The sequence below is a fragment of the Tursiops truncatus genome, chromosome 13 (genome assembly GCF_011762595.2).
Source record: "Tursiops truncatus isolate mTurTru1 chromosome 13, mTurTru1.mat.Y, whole genome shotgun sequence".
Taxonomy (NCBI): Eukaryota; Metazoa; Chordata; class Mammalia; order Artiodactyla; family Delphinidae; genus Tursiops; species Tursiops truncatus.
In genome coordinates, this window is record NC_047046.1 from 8,356,284 (window position 1) to 8,372,217 (window position 15,934).

At 44.4% G+C, this 15,934-nt stretch overlaps 1 long non-coding RNA gene and 1 other non-coding gene across 2 annotated transcripts; both read right to left on the bottom strand.

The window, feature by feature from the left end:
• Positions 1–355: 355 nt before the first annotated feature.
• On the bottom strand, positions 356–8,252 carry LOC109552619 (uncharacterized). The gene is made up of 3 exons (XR_002179516.3): positions 8,126–8,252; positions 6,268–6,592; positions 356–4,039 (listed from the first exon to the last, which is right to left on the bottom strand). It is a non-coding gene; the product is annotated as an uncharacterized lncRNA (long non-coding RNA).
• Positions 1,578–1,650, bottom strand: TRNAK-UUU (transfer RNA lysine (anticodon UUU)). The gene has a single exon. It is a non-coding gene; the product is annotated as a tRNA-Lys (tRNA).
• Positions 8,253–15,934: the final 7,682 nt, after the last annotated feature.

The following is a 15,934-nucleotide window of genomic DNA, read 5'->3' on the forward strand; positions in this document are numbered from 1 at the left end:
GGAAGTAAAAATAATCACAAAATTAAACCAAGTGATCTGTTTTCATTATACTCCAGCAGGAGTAAAAAGTAAAGATAAACACAAGCCAGCAAGTTTCTTTATCAAATTTGAAAATTCTTTCCATGTCAGTCATACCTTAATACAATAAAAATGAAATTTTTATTAAGGCTTGTAACTCAGCACTGTCCTTTTTAAACTTTTTAAATTATGGTGAAAAATACATAACCTAAAATTTACCATCGTAACCATCTTTAAGTGTATGGTTCAGAATATTCACATTATTGCACAATAGATCTCCAGAACAAACTGAAACTCTATACCCATTAAACACTAACTCCCCATCCCCCTTCCCCAGCCCCTGGCAACCACCATTCTACTTTCTGTCTCTGAATTTGACTACTCTGGGATCCTCATATAAGTGGAATCATATAGTATTTATCTTTTTATGACTGGCTTGCTTCACTTAGCATAATATCCTCAAGGTTCTTCCATGCTGTACCATGTGACAGGATTTCCTTCCTGTTTCAGGCAGACCATTGTCCTTTTTAATGTCATTTTTATGGTACAGTCTATTCTACTCTTAAACATCTTTGCAGGTATTGTCTATGTTAACGTCCCAGAGCATGATCAAGTACAGAATGATGAGAAGCAAGTTGAAATGCACATTTGGACTTCCAAATTATCTTGTCAAGAGATCAAAAGCGGTTATAAAGTGATTAAACAATGCAGGACTTAGTTTGAGAAAAACCTTAAAGACCTTTTGCAAGCCCCTTGTATTGAAGGTTTTTAGTTGCTTTGTTTTTCTAGAAATGTATTTGACCTATTACAACTTTTTTTGAAGTATCTTCTAAAAATATCTGCTGCTGGGTTATTTTTTTTCTTTCAAGCCTGCAGACATTTTTTCTCACTTCTTCAATTGAGTTAGCTGTATTCCTGTTTGTGAATAGCACTCCTCCCCTGTTCTGTCATAGCACAGCCTTATGTTCCTACAGTTCATTAAGGGAAAGCAGTCATCAACTAGATATTGTTAGATATTGTTAGATCACAGAACCTAACAATAATAATTTTTAAAAAGAAGCAGTTCATTCATTTTCAGTCTTCTTACCTTAATTTTTTAACAGCCTTATTGAGATATAATTTACATACCATACAATTCACCCATTCAAAAATTCAGTGATTTTCAGTACATTACCAGAGTTGTGCAACCATTACTACATTCACTTTAGGAACATCTCACCACCCTGAAAAGAAACCATGTATCTATTAGCAGTCACTGCCCATTTCCCCCAGACCCCCCCAGCCTGAGAAAACTACTAATCTACTTCTAGCTCTATAGATTTGCCTATTCTGGAACTTCATATAAATGGAACCATACAATATGTGGTCTTTTGTGTCTGGCTTCTTTCCCTTAGCATAACGTTTTCAAGGCCATCCATGTCATAGTATGTATCATTAGACTTCATTACTTTTTTTTTATTGTGGGAAAATACACATAACATAAAATTTACCATCTTAACCTTTTTTTTTTTTGGTGGGGGGAGGGGGTGTGCCGCACCACACAGCTTTCAGGCTCTTAGTTCCCCAACCAGGAACTGAACCTGGGCCCATGGCAGCAAAAGCACCAAGTCCTAACCACTGGACCACCAGGGAATTCCCTTAACCATCTTTAAATGTACATTTCAATATTTTAAATATGTCTACATTGGTTCTACAGCCAATCTCCAGAATTCTCTTCATCTTATAAAACTGAACTCTATTCCCATAAAACAGGAATTCCCCATTTTCCTTCTCCCACCCTCTGCAACCACCATTGTATTTTGTCTCTATGAATTTGACTCCTCAGGAACCTCATATAAGTTGAATCATACAGTGTCCTTTCTTGACTGGTTTGTTCCACTTAGCATAATATGCTCAATAACCTTGTCATTAATGTCATAGCATTTGTCAGAATTTCCTTTCTACTTCTTTAACTTTTTATGACTGAATAATACTCCATCATATGGCTATACCACATTTTGTTTATCCAGTCATAAGTTGACAAACACTTAGGTTATTTCCACTTTTTGGTTATTACAAATAACAGTATTATGAACATTCATATACAAGTTTTTGTATAGACATGTTTTCAGCTCTCTTGGGCATTTACCTTGGAGTAGAATTGCTGAGTTATATGGTAAGTCTATGTTTAACTTTTTGTGGAACTGCAGAAGTTTTTCAAAAACTTTTTCACTGTACCATTTTACATTCCTACCAGCAAAGTATGAAGGTTCTAATTTCTACACATCCTCACCAAGGATACTGGAAAAAAGGATATTGTTATCATCCATCTTCTTTATTGTAGCCAACTTAGTAAGTATGAAATAGTATTTCATTGTGGTTTTGTAAGCATTACCCTGATGGCTAATTTTCATATATTTATTGGCCATTTGTATCTTTTTTGACAAAATGTCTATTCAGATCCTTCGTCCATTTTTTAATTGGGTTATTTGTCTTTTTATTGTTGAGTTGTAGGAGTTCTTTATTCTAAATACAAGTCCCTTCTCAGACATATGACTTACAAATATTTTCTCCTATTCAACTTCATTATTTTGCATGTGGATATCCATTTGTCCCAGCACCATTTGTTGAAAGACTATTGTTTCCACATTGAATTGTCTTAGCACACTTATTGCAAATCAGTTGATCATAATTGTGACAGTTCACTTTTGGACTTCTCAGGGTTAACCTTATAAAGAGGTTCTGGTTCCCATCTGATCCTTAGCCCTGGGTCCCAGTCATCCTGTCCCACTTCTTTTTACCTATCATCCCTGTGTGTGCGTATTTCTAGCATGAGGCAAGGAGATTTGGGGGCATCGATTATTTTTAGTTTACGACTAATACAAGGTTGAGGGTTAGTCAAACTCAAAACTGCGTCTGTTAATTTAAGCTCAGATTTTTTTTTAATTTATCTTATTTTTTTTTGGCTGTGTTGGGTCTTTGTTGTTGTGCGCGGGCTTTCTCTAGTTGCAGCAAGAAGGGGCTACTCTTCTTTGTGGTGCGCAGGCTTCTCATTGTGGTGGCTTCTCTTGTTGCAGAGCACAGGCTCAGTAGTTGTGGTTCACGGGCTTAGTTGCTGTGTGGCACGTGGGATCTTCCCAGACCAGGGCTTGAACCCATGTCCCCTTCCTTGGCAGGCGGATTCTTTTTTATTTTATTTTATTTTATTTATTTTTGGCTGTGTTGGGTCTTTGTTGCTGCACATGGGCTTCCTCCAGTTGTGGCAAGTGGGGGCTACTCTTCATTGCGGTGCACGGGCTTTTCATTGCGGTGGCTTCTCCTGTTGCGGAGCACGGGCTCTAGACGTGGGGCTTCAGTAGTTGCACCACGCTGGCTCAGTAGTTGTGGTTCGCAGGCTCTAGAGTGCAGGCTCAGTAGCTGTGGCGCACGGGCTTAGTTGCTCCGCGGCATGTGGGTTCTTCCTGGACCAGGGCTCGAACCCGTGTCGCCTGCATTGGCAGGCGAATTCTTAACCACTGCACCACCAGGGAAGCCCTAAGCTCAGATTTTAAAAATCACTAGCCAGGGAATTCCCTGGTGGTCCAGTCATAGGACTCCACACTTTCACTGTCGAGGGCTCAGGTTTGATCCCTGGTTGGGGATCTAGGATCCCACAAGCCACGTGGTGTGGCCAAAAAAATAAAATGAAATGAAATAAGTAAATAAAAAGCACTACCAGTCTTGCCAAGTGCCATGTTCCACCAGTCCTTCCTTTCATCTTGTCTTGACATCTTTGGCCCCCCATGGTGTTGTTTTGTCACCTTCCTCCACTCAGACGCTGAGGGTCATTGACTTTGCCTTTGTCAGCTGCCATTTTCTGCCCTCTGCCTCACGTGGCACAGGATCCATATTGTGGGCCCACTCTGGGCCCTTAGGGAAGGCACCTGGCAACATCAGCTTAATTTTTACGTCCACTTTTACATGACAACCCCATTAGGAGTCTGCTACACTTTGAAAATAGTGTAGTGTTAAACCAAGTCATTCCATTCTCCTTTCTTTATACCTGAAAGAAAAGAGAGGGGCACCCTTTCAGTCTTTGAGAGACACAAAATGTAGGTGGCAGGAAATGAAGGTGGCTCTGCAAAGCCCCCTGCGCGTGGAAGGGCAGTAGAAGTGGTGGAGAATGTGCAGAACTTGTCAGCATTTCATGCCGAGCTGTGGGCATTGGTAGTTCTGGCTCTGAAGCTAAAGCCGCTATTCAGTACAAGCCAGCACGATCCCCTTGCAGTGAGTTTGGGGAATCTATTAGTTTTGCTCCTAAAGTCAGATTTCAGGCTCTCAGAAGAATGGTAGAGGGAGAGAGAGGAGGAGGGATAAATGAGAAAGAAGCTAGAAAAAGATTTGTTTTGATGGTAGAAAAAGAAAAATGAAAGCTCTTCATGGGTTTACTGAGGTAAGGTAGGGACTTCCCTGGTGGTCCAGTAGTAAAGAATCCTCCTTCCAATGCAGGGGACCTGGGTTCCATCCCTGGTTGGAGAACTAGGATCCCGCATGACGTGGGGCAACTAAGCCCGCATGCCACAACTACTGAGTTTGCACACCTCAACTAGAGAGCCTGCCTGCCGCAAACTACAGAGCCCACGTGCTCTAGAACCCGCGCACCACAACTACAGAGCCCACGTGCCCTGGAGCCCACACACCACAAATAGAGAAGAGAAAACCCGCACGCCACAACTGGAGAGAAGCCTGCGTGCCGCGACGAAAGATCCCACATGCCTCAACAAAGATTCCACAACTAAGACCTAACGCCGCCAAAAATAAATAATAAATAAATCTTTTAAAAAGTACGTCTTTAAAAAAAAAGGTAAGGTAGAGTGCAGATACCTTGACCTGGCCGTTGTTTCACACCCCTGACTACCTTCCAAATTCTCACACACGTGCACACACACACACCAGACATACAGAACAATTCAGAGCTCTATTCTGGTCTGGAAAAATCTTTCCCCTGGGGCATCAGTAGCTTGCCTTGTGATGACAGGCTTAATGGTTTCATATCTCTGCATTCCACTGAGACCACCTACCCAGAGGCTATGCCCTACTGACCTGGTTCACCAGGGCCTGAGACTAAGCATGAGAACACGAGGACAGTGCCAGTCTAGGTGTCGGGGGAGCTATGTTCTGGTTTGGGCAAATCGTTTTGGTTGTTTTTGTTTTTTTTTTTTTGCGGTACGCGGGCCTCTCACTGTTGTGGCCTCTCCCGTTGCGGAGCACAGGCTCCGGACGCGCAGGCTCAGTGGCCATGGCTCACGGGCCCAGCCGCTCTGCGGCATGTGGGATCTCCCCAGACCGGGGCACGAACCCATGTCCCCTGCATCGGCAGGCGGACTCTTAACCACTGCGCCACCAGGGAAGCCCTGGGCAAATTGTTTTAACTTGCTGGGTGACTGTGTCCATGTTGCTGCTCTCTCTGTAATACTCAGGGTTCCAAATTATAAAATGGGGACCGGACCCATGGTTCTTATCTCCTAGAAATGTCATGAGACAGAGTAAATTATGGTCTTCCAGTGCTTATGCTTCTAGGAGGCAAGGAACTAGGGGAATCCTGTGCTTTTCTCTTTTTTTATTGAGATAGGGTTTCCTAGGCTCTCTATGCAAGCCCTTAGAAGACATTTAATCAGAGAATAGTCTGGAAAAAAGCAAACCTCACAAAAGAAGAGAGAGCCTTGAAATCTCTTAAGTGTTTCCTTCCAAACAGGTCCAAGAGATTCTCTTATAGTTTCTGGCCAGCTACCTGGAGTAGGGAGATAGAAGTGGTTTATTTTTCTTTCTTCCAGTTTCCCTTTCTGGTCTGATCCCTCTGAGTGACACTGGTTGGGGTGGGGCCACAAGTTATGGGAGAAAACCATGTCCCAGCCACTCAAGTCTGCCTATTGGATAATAGATTGATCGGTCTGCCCTGTCGGTGGGTAAAAATAAAAGAGCAGCCTTTTTACTGATTTGTGTTTATTTGATTGTTTGTTTAAAGGAAGCCATGAGATATAACAGTGAATCAGCCCACCTGATTCAGTGCCCTCCGATGGTCTGGTCATGTGTGGTAAAGTACATCAGGAAGGGAACACCATGGTTTCCCAGTCATCTGCCTGCAGTACTAGAGTATGGAGGACCCAAGAACTAACAGAAGGTTTCTTGTCCTTGTAAAAGATCCTTGGGTTCTCAGTTGCTGTATTAGTCTCCTATTGTTGCTGTAACAAATTACTACAAACTTAAAACAACGCAAATGTATTCTCTTACCTTTCTGGAGGTCAGAAGTCTCATGAGGCCAAAATCAAGGTGTCGGCAAGGGTATGTTCCTCCTGGAGACTCTTGGGGAGAATGCAGCTGCTTGTCTTTTCCGGCTTCTGGAGGCCACCTGCGTTCCTTGGCTTGTGGTCCTTCGACTGTCTTCCAGGCGCATCACTCTAAGCTTTCTTTCCATCGTCACATTCCTCTCTAACTCTGACCCTCTGCCTTCCTGGCACAGGACCCTTGTGATGAAGCTGGGCCCCAGCCCTCTTCTTTCTTGGGCTTCTAAGGACTTCTCAGGCATAGGAGTTGCAGTCATTGTCAGGGCTGGGAGCTAGTGGGGAAGTACATTGATAAGAATCTTTGTAGCTTTTCTTAGGACAGGAGGCAGCCTGATATTATAGCCTTTTTGAGCCCCTTCCCCCATAAAGGTGTTGATGACCATGGAAAGAACTAAGAGTCCAGGAATAAAAATCCAATATGCCTGGATTATAAGAAACTCAGTTAAGGGTGAAAGCAGGCAGATGGGCTGATGGGACATAAAAGCAACCTAACTGACACCTTTCTCCTTCACCCCAATTTTGGAATTATTTCCCCAAGACACCACCATGCTTCCTATCCTTTAAAGCCTGTATTTTTAGTTTGGGGTATTTTCTATTGTTTGCAGGTTGCCTTGCAACCCGTTTGCCTGGAGGGTTTAAACAATATAGTTTCTTTGCTGAACAGCAACCGTAGCCAAGAGAGACCGAATATAAACCTTTAAGTCTGTTTTCTCAGAGTTCGTACATCAGCGATGGCTTTAAACAGAATAGCTTATGCCCCCTGGCTTGCTTCTCCCTGGGGGAGGGGAGAAGGGTGGCTGGTGGAGAACATTTTGTGTTCTCTTATCTTTCATACTAGTGGAAGGGGATAAGCACCAGAATAGGAAAACAAAATATCTGTCTATTAATATACCCTAAGTCCTCTAGCACATGGATTGGATTTGTTTATTTGTGAAAGAGAAGGATGCTTCTCTCTGACTGTGGCCTCCCCTGCCAGATGGAAGGGAACTGGCAGGCGTAGTGCCCTCCATAAGGTGAAGGGAATAGGCAACCAGGGCCTAACTTCTTACTTAAAAGAGAAAACTCTCAGCCTTTTCTCAAGAAAAATTGGTTTTCTGGCTCAACCTGCCTTAAGCCCCAGCAGCATCATTCAGGGAAACTAAGAAAAAAAGGGAAAAAAGCAGGAGGATTTACCATGAAAGAGCCAGAGAGTACCCCTACCTCCCCACTAGACATGTGCATCCATCCCCCTCCTTGTGTCCAGCCTGGGGAGCCAGAGGTCTGGAGAACCTTGCTGGAAGAAAGGACACGCAGTTTCCTCAGAACAACCACTTAACTGGCAGTGAGGAAGGCAGGCACAGGAGCGTTTCCCTCCCCAAAGGACGAGCCCTGCAAAGAGAAAAGCAGCCCTGCTGAGCTCAAATTCAGGGGCACTGTCCTTTAATATATTCCCTTGGATCCGTTAGTGGTTATCCGTTAGTAGAAGGAGTGCCCAGAGTCGACAGTTTTCTAAAGGAGTAGATGGCTAGTTAATGATAAGCCTTCTAGTTGGAAAAAAGCCAGAAGGGAAGAGATTTCTTTCGGGAACAGGAACATACATGTGCCTAGGAGCCCCATGCCTGCCATGTCTGGACAGAGGTTCAGAGCGCCCTTTGGCTGCCAGAAGAGGTCTCTGCTTGCCACCCACCAGGGTCAGGCTTTCTCAGGTCCTGGAGAACATTTTGATTAGCAGGAGTCCCAGGCAGACACGGAGAGAAAGAAGAGAGCAGCATTGGCAGGGCCCGCCCTCTCCAAGAGCAAACGGGGACAAAGGTCGGTGTACTTACAGCTGCCCCTCCCAGCCTGCCCGCCTGCCAGCCAGGCCAGATGCCCCAGGTTGTCCCGGCGTTGCTACATGATGCAGGAATCTGTCATCTTTGTGCCTGCTGGGTCACCCATTACCCCAGATCCAATTCCCAGGCAGGGAAGGTTAGGACACGTGAGCAGAAGCAAAGGCTTTGGCATTCAGTAGCTTTAAAACAGAAATGCTGTCATGTCTTTACCTGTTCAGTTGGGAGCAAAACATGTTTGTTAGGGGTGTGATGTGGTATTGTGGAATAAGTACGAGAGGAAAGAATCTGTGAGCTGCCCATCTGAGAGGAGGGCTCTCTGTACAAACCATGGTTCTTCAGGCACTTTTAGAATGTGAACAGACTTTCTTTGTGATGATTTCTTATCCTACATTTCACTGCCAGCCCAGCATGTTTGAATTTGTCTCGGCTTCAGCAGGTCTGAGTATCCATTGGGATTCTCTGTGAGAATTTAAACAACTTGGAGGCCACTGAGGTTACCACGTATAACCAGATCTGGCACAGATTTGGCATGAGAGTAAGCAGGAGACAGAAGCTTTGTGTGTTATGAAATCATTGAGGCTGTAGCCCACAGCCCTTCGTGTTTGGGATTACAATTAGAATCGCTGTTATTTGTTTGTTCGTTTTCTGTCTTTGTACCTAAGAATGGGCTTCAGCTAATGAAATAATGGTGATATAGAAGCTAACATTCATCAAGGCACTGAACTAAGCACTCTCCTTGAATTATCTCATTTAATTTCCACCTCAAACCCATGAGGCAGACGTGACATGATCCCCATTTAAAGGGGAGGATCCAGGCTCAGAGAAACTGAGTGACATGCTTAAGATGATCTGCTATATTCATCTGGGATTATGACTTGCTAGCACCGTATTCTGAACATAGAGGAAGAAAGAATCTGAGAACAAGTATTTCTGAGGGCTGCAATTGTGTACAGGTTTCTTGGAAGCTAGGGCCCTCTTGATTTATGCTCCATGGGGCCATCTGGGGAAGTTGTTTAGCTTCAGAGGTGATAAATGAGGGCTGGGTCACTTCTGTTTGCAGAGCATGGGTTGAAGGGTAAGTCAGGACAACATTTCTTCTCTGGTCCCCATCAGGGACTCCACAGGCCAACCTCTGTGACTGTGTTTATATCATTATTTTTAAGGCATCAGCACCAGCACAGCAGCTCTAAGCTCTCTCTTCCTTTAGCCATCCTCCATGTGGAAAGAAGCCAAATGGGAGAATTTCCCCAACCATTTCCCTTCAGTGCAGCTGGTACCAACTTGAAACCTAAGACATTTAACACTGCAGCCCAGCTGAAGCCTGGCTAAGCCGTATTTCTTAGACACAGCAGGAAGCCGTTCTGTGCTCTAGTATCAAGAACCATCTCAGGGCCCAGGGCAGGCTCTGCTTCCTTGGTTTGACCCCAAGAGGTCAGCTGGCTGATGAAGCCCATCAGAAGTACTTATGTAGACTAGGACCGTCAGCTGCAGCTTACCAGAAGAGACGGGAGAGGATGCCCAGGATTTTCATATTTAATTGAAAAGTAGTGTCTTTGGAAAAGGGGGTGGTAGAGGAGTTCCTACAGCATTGAAAGAACTCCCTCCACTTGTTGCCGTGGGAGGGTAGCGTAGATCCAGCTGCTTCAGAGCCATTCATTATCCTTCATCCTGGCAAGTGGAACTCTTCTATGGATAGGCACTGTTGGTAGTGAACCCCTGGCTCTCCCGGCTGCCCCCACAGGTCACAGGACCCTCCAAGCTGATGCTCCAGCGTGGTGACCAGAGTCTGGTTCCATCCTCTGTCACCCAGACCACACACATCAGCTTTGCCCCATTCTGTGCTTCTGAATTACACTCACTGGCAACCAGCACCAGCTCTCCCCTCCCAGTGCCCTGATATCCTCTGGTTAATAAGCAGCTCACATAAAGACACCAAGAACTATTGCAAGAGGGGGAGAAAAGCTGAGGCTCTGAATACAGGCCAGGAAGCCCTGGACTTGGCCCAGGAACTCGGTGGCTGTTTCTGTTCTCTGCCCTTTGGTAGCCTTCCTCACAGGTTATAGAAGGAAGAGAAGCAGGAATGCTTCATCTAAAGCTGTAGTGGACCATAAAGCAATGATGTATTTATCTATCAATGAGAGACTCTCACTGAAGCCTGAGGTCCCTTCGTGGAGACTATTAGTCCTCTCCAGAAGAGACCAACTTTCTGCCCTTTATCCTTTCAAACCTATTTCTAGAAGAGTCTTAGGTCCCTGTTAATTAAAGCACTAAGCTCCCCACTTCCCTCTCTCTCCTGTCTTTCTGAGCTGCCCAGATGGCACTCTTCCCACCTTCACCTTCATCTCCCATACTGTGTTTTATCTCCCAAGGTTTGGAGATGTCCTTGAGACGTCCCTGTGGAAGGAACCAGTGGGGACTATGTGCCTGAGCCCCCCTCATTGTCATTTTGGTCTGAATCAAATTCTGCAAGGGAGCTGGAACCCTCTCCCTGGGCCTGCCCATTGTCAAGGTCCTGGTCACCTTTAAAGCCTCCTGCAGGGATTCCCACTGCCAATGGATCCTTTTCTGAAGCCCAGCACTGTGACATTTTAGACTTGGAAATCCCTAGACAAATATGTCTCACTTAATCCTCACCACACTGGAGACTCTCACTTGGCCAAACTTAACAAGTACCACTAGTTCTTGCAGCAAACGTTCCCCGTGTTCCAGGCATTGTGTTCAGGGCTGGGAAAAGGATAAACAAGGTAAGGTCCCTGTCCTTGAGGTGCAACCAGCTATTAGAAGAGACACATGAAACAGGAGCTCCCCTCTCACTCGAAATGCCTCATACCCAATGTTCCTTTAACTTTCCCAGGCTCTCTAAGGCCCTGCTCTTTCACCATTTACCAGCTCTGTAACTTTAGCTCAGTTGCTTGCTCTAAGCATCAGGTTGCTCATCTGTAAAATGGGTTTGTTAATAGTATATATCTACCTTGTAGAGATATTAGGAGGATTACATGAAACCACTTATTTGTAAGGCACATAGGGCTAAATAAATGCTGGCTGTTACTATCTTCCTCCTGAGGATAATGTTTGCCAGGAAGAGTGGTAAAAGCAGGGAGAGCTGGGTTTGAACCCCAGTTTCCCCACCCCACTGATACTGTATGCTTATGGGCAAAAACTGTTCTCTCTAAGCATCAGTTTCATGGGTGATAATTTACTTAATTAGAGTAAATTAATTGATATATGTGAAAGTACCTCACATATAGCAGGAGTTCAACACATTAGCCCCTTGGAACTTCTTAAGTATCTGAAGACCCTAAAGCTCCAAGGATCCAGAAGAGACGCAGAAAGATGCTAGCGCCTCCTTTAGGAAATGGCCCCCATTCCCCTGGTTAATCCTTAAAGCATGACCCTCCCCTATTTGGTTCTCGTTCAGCCAGAGAGGCTGCTCCGTGATCAACTGTGTCCCTCCCTCTGTGCTCTGTGCTTCTGTACTAAGTACCTGGAGGCCCTTGTCCTGTCCACACTCAGGCATCACTTGGCCGAGATATCCATTGAGCTCCTCTAATCTTTCCCCACAACTCAGTCTCCCCCTCTCCTCACCCTCCACTTCATCCCTTGTTCCCCTAGCTTCTTAATCAAATTAAGGGAAAGAAGAGGATTTAGATAGGGTTACTAAATATGTTTCTGTTCAGGGGAGGGAGGAACAGAGGAGTCTGGAGGAGGAGGCAGAGTGTGAAATTCCTTAATGGAATGTGCTCTGAGAGCCTCCTTTCTCTAGAATAAGCCCCAGAATCGCCTATCTGGATAGAGTTTTCTCTTTGGCAAAGTGCTTTCACAAACATTATCTCATTATGATACAGGCCCAGGTGGCAGAGTGCCCACTCCCCGGAAAGGTCTGCCGAGGCCATCATGCCTCACAAGCTGGTCTGACCCTGGTCTACATATTTCACAGGACACCCTGGCCTCACAGGGGTGACTCGGCTTTCTGTGGAGCACGACACCCGCGGAGGGGCCACTCACAGATGGAGGTCACAGTTTTCCCTTCTGTGTTCTCCCCATATCAGATTTGGAATCTCTGGAAAATTTTTACTTTTTAAAAATGATAACGTGCTTATTGTAGAGATTTTTGAAAACACAGTAACTTGTAAAGGAGAAAACAAAAATCACCCATAATCCACAACTTAACTGCTGGTAACGTTGTGAGGTAGCTCCTTTACGTGTTTTTGAAATGCATGCATATATTTGTGTATGTGTGTGTGCATTTGAAAAATGGGATTATATGCACACACATTATTTGTATTCTGCTTTTATATTTAATATGTTATTTTTGTGTTCCATTTCATCAAAAACTCTTCTGAAATATTATTTTAAAATAGCGTGAATTAGGATTTTTCCTTATTAAAAAATTATGCATGTCCATTATGAAATAATCATTGCCCACATTGATTGAGTCTCGTAATCAGCCAGAAACCCTGATCACATGATCACATTTAATTCTCACAGCAGCTCTCCTGGGTAGATACTGATAAACTCATTTTACAGGTAAATAGAGTGAGGCCTTGGAGAGGTAAAGAACTTGCCCCACTAGTAAAGATTTAAAATGCCCATGGGATTTCACACACATTTTTGGACCAAATTGCCTATACCAATGACCATATTCAATAACTGCATCATATTCTCCAATGTGGGTTTATCATGATTAACTATTCTCTTTTGTTGGACATTTCAATTATTTTTTTGTTGTTATAATGAAGCAATGATCATCTCTGCATAAAACCATCTTTGTTCACATCTCTTGTTATTTCTTTAGTCATTTCCTAGAAGAATTACTGAGTCATCATTTTCAAGTCTTGTTACTTATTACCAAGTGACTTTCCAGAAAGCCAGTATGCACTCCCACCAGCATGCGTAAGATAAGTCCCTCTTTAAAAACAATTCAGTTTGGTAGGTGGAAATTGTATCTCTTTGATTTGATTTGCGTTTCCTTGATTACTAGTGAGGTTGAACTCTTCTCTCACGCACTCATTAGTCAGTTGTAGACCCATGAGTAAGCATCACAGAGAGCAGCTTGTCCTTCCTGCTGGCACTTACTTTTCTCTCTTGCTTTCACTCACTGTCTCTGTTGATTTTGAGTTTCAATCTGGACCCAGATAATTTAGGAGTGCATCAGCAAGGAGAAATTTTTTCATATTCAACATACCCAGGAGGACTTGGGTCTTAATGAAGAGTTGGGTCCCCATTTTGCCCCCTGCCCCCTCTTCTCACCCTCAGCCACACTGTGTAGCTCCCTCAGAATTACCCCACCTCAGAGCAAAGGTCAGATTTCAAGATTTCTCAGACCATTCTAGAGACAGTATAGTTTTATTCAGGAAGTAACTGAGCTAGAGCGCTGCTTTCTCTTCCCAAGAAACTTCCGTTCCTTTTGTTCTCAGGGGAGGTGAGACGGGGATGGGGCCAGGAATAAGAAACTGGCGTTCACAGCCCCTTGGCTGAGGCTGCCTGAGTTCCCCCTACTGAGCTTTGTGACAGGGACCCCACCCTCCTCCCGTCTTTGAGGAGCCCTTTGATCCCTCGAGTTAGGGAGGAATGCACTGTCATTTCCGATGGGTTGTGTAACCCTCTCTTCTGCCTGGAGCATGAGAAGCACAGAAGGTGCAGCAGCCCTGAGAGAGGCAGGTGCCAGCGGGTTAGTCACGTGCACCCTCAGAGTCCTGGAGGAGTTTGCACAAGAGTTACTCGATTCAGCTCCAGCCTGAAATGCTGTCCAACAGGTGTGTTCACTTTGGGTTCAATCCTGCACCGCACTCACCCCGTCCTACCTGCTGTTCCTGGACCACCAAACGCTTCCTGCCAGGCTCCACATTGGGTTGTTCTCTTGCTGCCATCAGAGAACTTAGGAATCTCTCTTCCATGGACTCTCTCTCCTCTGCCAAGCTCCAGCTTTTAGCCCCCGCGTCCCCCATCCTCACCTCCACTTAGATCTTTCACCCAGGTTGTTGGACATTCAGTTCTGTCAGGTGTTCCCTGCATGGAGCCAGAGGGGACTTTGAATCACTCCAGGCAGGGGAAGTGGAAAAAAGCAGAAATTTGGCCTGAGGACTGGACAGTAAGACCAATAAGACCTTTCCTCAGCCTCTTGATGTAACTCCTTTGTGTTTTTACATCAAAATCGTGTCTTTGACTCTATTCCCTACTTGGAGTCGTGTTACAGAAGGCTCCCTTCTGTTAAACTAGCCTGTCTGAGCCCCAGTACATGGGTGGGGATGTTCCACACCGTGAAAATGTTGGCACTTATGAAGGGACAGTAATTATGAAAGGCATCAGAAAGCCAAAAACGGCACTCTGCTTGTGCTGGTAGGGTTTCAGAAGCATCATCTTTGAGTAGAGTAGCAGTTAGGATTTGGGAAACAAAGGTGTAGAGGTCATGCTTCTGACCCTTATGGGGTCATAACAATATAAAGTTGGACTGCAGGCCAAACAAGTGGTCACCCACAATGCTGTATGAATTCAGAGGAGGGAGTACCGCTAGATCCCACGCAGCCAGGAAGGCTTCGAAGAGGCAGCTCTTCAAGCTGGACCTTAAAGGCAAGATGTAAGACTTGAAAAGTGGCCTCGTGGAAGAGGACATTCCAGCAGGGGGTAAGGAACAAGCTAAAACATAGAGGTAGAAACGCAGTTGGCACGTTTGGGAATTGCGAGATCATTCTAGCTGCTCCAGAACACATGTGCAGAGTACTGTTATCCATCAGGGTTCCACCAGAGAAACAACCAGTAGGTGATATATAGTAAGAGATTTATTGCGAGCAGTTGGCTTCTGTGATGGCGGGGGCTGTCCAGGAAAATCTGAAATCCATAGGGCAGGCTATCAGGAAGGGCAGATTGGAAGGAAACTGTCACACAGGAAGTGGAGCTGCTCTCCATGGGCAGAATTTCTTCTTCAAGGTAGCCTCAGCCTTGCTCTTAAGGTCTTTCAACTGATTAGATCAAGCCTACCCAAATTATCTAGAATAAATTCATTTACTTAAAGTCAGCTGATTTTTTTTCAGCTTTATTGAGGTATAATTGACAAATTGTTAGGTATTTAAAGTGTACATCATGATGATTTGATTACTATATGCATTGTGAAAGGATTCCTTCCCATGTAGTTAATTAATACATCCATCTCACGCACACACACACAAACACACACACACAGACACACACACTATATATATATATATATATATATATATATATGGTGTGTGAGAGAATATTTGTTTTACTCCCTTTCCAAATTTCAGTTACATAATAGTTATCATCTATAGTTACCATGTCATACATTAGATCCTCACACTTTACTCATATTATAACTGAAAGTTTATACTCTTTTACCAACCTCTCACACCCCCTCATCCCCAGACCCTGGCAACCATTTTTCTACTCCCTGTTTCTTTGAGTTTGACTTTCTTTTTTTTTTTAGATTCCACATATAAGTGATATCACACAGTATTTGTCTTTCCCTACCTGGTTTATTTCATTTAGCATAATGCCCTGAAGGTCCATCCATATTGTTGAAAATTGCAGGATTTCCTTCTTTCTTGTGGCTGGATACTATTCCAGTGTGTGTGTGTGTGTGTGTGTGTGTGTGTGTGTGTGTGTGTGGGCGTGCGTGTGCGCACCACATCTTCTTTATTCATTCATCCATTGACAGACACTTAGGTTGTTTCTTTATCTTGGCTGTTGCGAATAATGCTGCAATGAACATGGGAGTGCAAGAGTCTATATCCTGTTTTCATTTCCCTTGGATATATACCCAGAAATGGAGTTGCTGGATCATAC